This window comes from Coregonus lavaretus (genome assembly GCF_964263955.1).
Source record: "Coregonus lavaretus genome assembly, chromosome: 13".
Taxonomy (NCBI): Eukaryota; Metazoa; Chordata; class Actinopteri; order Salmoniformes; family Salmonidae; genus Coregonus; species Coregonus lavaretus.
In genome coordinates this window covers 8,107,703-8,113,702 of record NC_140000.1, presented here as the reverse complement: position 1 = coordinate 8,113,702, position 6,000 = coordinate 8,107,703, and positions in this window count along the sequence as shown.

Below are 6,000 nucleotides of genomic sequence, written 5' to 3'. Positions count from 1 at the left end.
CTTCTGGCACCTGGAGTTCAGACAGGTGGGTTTATGGTTGTTGTGGGGGTCCTCCCCTTCCTCTACCTCTCCATTGTGGTGTACCTCTGCCTCTTCCCCTCCCTGGGGGTTGATGGTTAAATTGCTGCAGATCCCAACAATCACGCTTGAAATGTCCAGTTCTTCCACAGTTGTAGCACAGGTAGTTCCCTCTTCTAGGAGGTGGTATGCCTTGCTGAGGCCATGGTTGTGGTTGTGGGCCAAAAGTCATGGTGCCTTTTAGGCTGTATAGTGAGGTGGGGCCAGGAGTGGTGCTGGTGTCTGGGGCGACTGTAGGAGACCCTTTCACACACATTGTGTCAGATTTTTTAGGTTGCACCCTCCTACTCTCCTCTATTTCCCATGTCCCTACTCTCAACTCTCCCTCTGCTCTCTCGGTCATTCGTTGTTCTAGGTATTCATTAAATTTGGGTATGGTTGGGTTTGGCCCTGCCATTTTGCTTTACTATCTTTATACACTTATCCCGTCCCTGGTGTTTTATTTCCAAGGATGTATTATCGGTATCAATACAGACTTATCTCATGTACGACACCCTCGTATATAAAGAGGCTGATTGTTTTTATATTATGTGTAATGCAATCATTATCATAAAAATCAGAATTCCAATCACATACACCAATGCAGTAATTTCTACACACAGTACACACCACGCTTTAGTTATCTCACGCTTGTTCTAGAATCATGCACAAATTCAATACCAGTTTCCCCAGTCCCTGGTTCCTGAAACCCTAGGTCGAATTCACTCAATTCCACAGTTTGGTATTCAGTTTCATAAGTCTCACTATAACTTCCCATCATCCATTACACATTTAAGATATAACACAGACACGTTAAAATATAAACACAGCAAAACAAAACTGCCAATTAGAATTCAATACCTTAAAAAATGTAGGTTACCAGAGCGTCCTAAAACATAGTCTCAGTTCGACTGCTACCCTTCACACAACCTTATACTTATGTGAAGTCACAGAAGCAACTGGATCCCTATCAAAGGATTTTTTTTTTTTTTAGACAACTCGATCACTAGGAAGGACTTAGTCTCAGCTTAATTGTACCTTTCACACAACCATTTATATGGAACGTTTTAAGTGTGAAATCACAGAGATAACTGGCATCCCCGGGAATTTAGTACCTCTGGTCAATTTCGGTGATTCTCCCCCACCTAATGATGGGTCAAATCTTATCCACTCATACGTCAAAAACACATCCCCCACACAACCTATCTAAAAATAGGACCTTTTAAATGTGAAAACCCCACACAACCTATCTAAAAATAGGACCTTTTAAATGTGTAAACCCCACACAACCTATCTAAAAATAGGACCTTTTAAATGTGTAAACCCCACACAACCTATCTAAAAATAGGACCTTTTAAATGTGTAAACCCCACACAACCTATCTAAAAATAGGACCTTTTAAATGTGTAAACCCCACACAACCTATCTAAAAATAGGACCTTTTAAATGTGTAAACCCCACACAACCTATCTAAAAATAGGACCTTTTAAATGTGTAAACCCCACACAACCTATCTAAAAATAGGACCTTTTAAATGTGAAAACTTATAGAACAACTAGATCTTGTAGGAAATTTTACAGTATAAATCACAGTACCAGATATCTCACTTATGCCTTAATTCATTAGGATGGAAATTATTTAACAAGTATTCATACTCACGCTCAGTACTTCTGATCAAAATTTGGTATTGGTCTATAATACAATATGCAAGATTTCGTTTTAACAGGCTCTGCATACCTTTTTAGAAGAGCGCTCTGATCAGGTTCCTGAGGCAAGATGAATAGTTGATGTCTCCTGGATTACAGGTCACTCTTCCGTCTGTTTTTAGATCGATGTTTTGCCTTTTCCTCTCGCACCAACTCTTTAGATCGAATTAGAAACCATCCTCTGCTACCAATTTGTTGGTGAACACATAATTAGGAGAGGAAGTACAAAACCATCGACGCTAGACAGAGAGGAATTTGCTTAAGCAAAAGGCAGTTTATTAAACACAGAGATATCTGTTACTGTTAGCTAACATGCATGGGATCCTGCTAATTAACATGCATGGACCTAATCATATAGCACTCTATTAGTGTCAGCTGAGAAGGATGAATAAACAGAGTTTACAGCATTACTTTATACAATGTAACATAAAGGAAGGGGTCCTTCTTCTAGTCCCTTGATTGGTTCCCGAGGCGTAGGAGGCGGGTCTGCTCTGTCCAGAGCAGATGCACCATTGGTGCACGGCAGAGTCCTCTGCCCTTGGCACCCGACCAGTAGACAGGGGAGTTGAGAATGAGTGTGCGTGCAAATGAAATGTCTTGTGTGTGTCCAGGGAACTCGTGAGGCCTGAGAATGAGTGTGCGTAAGAAATGAAATATTGGTGTGTGTCAAGAGAAAATGGTGGGGAGTATCTGGTGGTTTATGGCCGGAGAGGGGGTGTTGTCCTATTATCGCATTCCTGCAAGACTAGGTCATCTGGTGAGAGATATGGTGTTCTCCTCTGTCCTTTGTTCTCTGACCTAAAACAGCATTTATTGAAAACAGGCTCCAAATGGGTCTTTGCACAACATTTTAGTCAGACCAATCTATAACCAATTATATTTACTACGACACTAGCTAGCTAGCTAACATTGTCCCTTTCTTAAATCAGCCATTGATGAAGATAGGGATTTGGACTTGTGGTTTTACTTAATTCTCCATACTGGCCAATGATTATAACGCCAATTCTGATCCAACCATACATTCATACATTGTGCCCCTTGCCTGAGAGGATGGAAGTTCATTATGTAGCTAGATGTAGAAGGCTAATGTTAACTAGCTGGCTCATCGTTGCCCATGAAAGTAAGTTAGGCTAGCGAGCAAGCATTTTAGCCAGGTAGGATAGCAAAAAATAAAAGCGTGTACTGTATGACTGAGTCATAGACCGTTTCGTTAACATAAAAGAGAGGAGGATGGCATTGGCGTTTCTCTACAAGTAGGCTGAGTCAACATGTTTTTTCTACTTGCACAACACATGCACGCACACACACAAACATCGAAACCATGGACAGTCACATCATATTTAGCTTACATCGATTGGACTAAATTATTTTTGGTATCTTTTAGTTGTCACTGTATTAGACTAAGCATAGGTGATTTGATGATGTTGAAATGGTGCTGGAATAGTGGAGGCAGCTCCTGTTTTCTTTGCGACTTGCGGTAACTCTCCATGGTTCAAAATCAATAGTTGTTTAGTAGTCCGAAAATGTCGGAAACATTAACTTGCTTGACCATGCTGTAGGTAATTTAACTGTTTGTTACATGCGATTTGCTTTGTGGACTTCGCCGGACAGAGGTTGCTCTCCAGTTTTGTGATGAAACAAAGGTGTACTTGAATTTATTCTGCCATTGTGTCTTCTTATTGTCTCGGCCTTAGGCCTATATATCACGGTGGTACGGCATATGAATTAACAGGTTATAGAGCAAAAAACGCAATTATTACAACACATAGGTTGTAATATGTTTTTAGTTTTTTTGGCTTGGCCCCACACACCGCTACTGTGAGTCAGAGTTCCTCTCAAATATGGTGCGATTACTTTGAGAAACGTTAGCTGGTAGTTTTACATAGGCTGCGTATCAATTACTATCTAATGCATTTGTGTGCAATCATGCATTGGCACAGTAGTTTATTGTTCCAAGGTGGAAAGTGCGATTGTGCCTACATAACACTAGGCAGGTTTCCATTGACCCAGGTTTCTTCGACAAAAGCAATGTCGCAACAAAAAAAAGTCATTGCGACATGTGAAACAGCAGATAGCCTATAGGCGAAATGTTCTAAAGATCAACAAAATTTTTATACGTTCGACAGGGGTGGATTTTCTTTGTCGAACCTTCATTATTGAGACAAATGATGATGTAAACAGTGTTTTTCGAATATATGATGATTGCCAAGGTATGCGGGGCACGTGATGTCAACACTTAACTATGAAGTGCCTGTTAAATGTATTTTTCAACTATAAAAATAATGTTTCTTTGCAGGATCCTTTCAAGAATGGCTCAATTGCTTCAATTTGCATTTCTGTTTTTTTTCCGCATTTTTTTAAAATGCATTTTTCACCATCAAATTATTTACATTGCAAGTTTCACCATGGCACGGGACGGTGGCGATACGTTGGCACATGATAATTATTAGAATATGACAAATATTAGTAAATTCTTGCATTCTATCCATGCTGACTTTCGCGGGCTACCTGAGACATGAAACAGATAGGTGGGAGGGCATACAGACTGTCGGTCATTTGTTAATGCGCAATTAGCCTAAATGGATCATGGAAACACTTCAACCACTATGTTTTTATTCAACACTAGGTTTTTGCGTAAAAGTTTTTTTTTAGGTGTGACGTCAGTACGTCCAGCTGTTTTTATCGACACAAGATAGTTCAATGGAAACGCACCCTAGTAGAGAAGGGTGCAACTGCAGCCCGCAATTCGGGGCGTTCCTGCACGTGGGTATTCCTGCATCTGCAGGAACCCCTCTTTATACTTCTATTGGTACATTTTTAAGCTGACTCCAGTACATAGGCAGGAGCAGGGGCGGTGTGTTCATTAGGGCGATATGGGCGACGCACTGCCAAACGGGAAAAGGAAGGGATTTTTTTTCTAATCAATTATATCACGGCAACAGTAGTTATCAGTGTTCTAATCTAGACGTCTGATCTGCCACTAAATGTCCAATCAGGCTAAAGTCGTGCTTCAAATGTCCCCGCCCGTTTTGGGGCGATTTCAGTCAGGTTGAAAATCGCCCAGAAGTCTCTCATAGCCTCTAATGTAAAATCAATTTTTTTCAAATATCAGAGCTTTCAATACAATCTCTATGGGTTTCTGAGGGCTTGCACTTACGCGCTTTCGTCATACGTAACATAACCATGAACGTAACTAAGAAAAGAGCGGGTAGCCTCATCAATCAATTCACTACTACTGTCAAAATGGCTAGCCTTCAGTGCAACTCGATTGTCTCTTTGAAAGAAGTTCCTTTTTGTCGGCGAACAAATCAAGATAAATTGGCAACGAAACAATTAGGACCTCCCAGACCAAATTTAATAATTCAACAGGTTTCTACTAAGCAGAGTCGTGAACACTGTCTACGAGAATCGAGACGACCTCATAGAATGTTTTGAAGCCATTCGGACGGGTTCATTGGGTTCATTTGACCAGCCCACCGTGAGAGAGGCATCTGGCTACGTGAGGATGCTACATTATGAAGATTAAAAATTTTTCCTGCGGCTTTTTCACAAATCATGCCCCACGTCGACATTCTGTACCAGAAGCTACAGAAGAAGGACATCGATGCTGTCTTTATCAAACGTGCCCTCGACAGCTTCACAAGCAGTGTGCAGGCCATAAGGTAAGATTAAACAATATCATTCGATCTTTCTCAAAGCAGAGCTTTATTTGAAAATGTATGCATGAAAGGAGACTGCATTTGTGTTTGAAATTACATTATTCTCATTATATATGGCCAGTGGTGTAATCTAGCTTATTTTATATACTATGTGTACTGTACAGTGGTGCTCATAAGTGTATGAACACATTCTAAAGTTGACTAAAAAGAGGAAAAATAAATAAAAAAATCATCTTTTGGAAATTGATCTTAATGACTTAATTACAAAAGTTGGAAAATCCAACCTTTAAGGACACCAATTTTCTTTTCTTTTTTATTCCTCTTTTTAGTCAACTTTAGCATGGGATCATAAGCTTATGAGCACCACTGTATACTGTGCTGAACATCCAGGCTATGTGAGACACAAAGGCTAACTTAAACACTAAAGACTTTATGCATCCCTGCCCATTTTAAGTGGAACTGAAGTATTTGTACTATACATGGATACATTGCATATACCTGTGCATCACATAGACAACAATACTGTACAAAGCCAACAAACACATTGGTCTGTTTGCCTTCAGGGACTCCTCTCAACA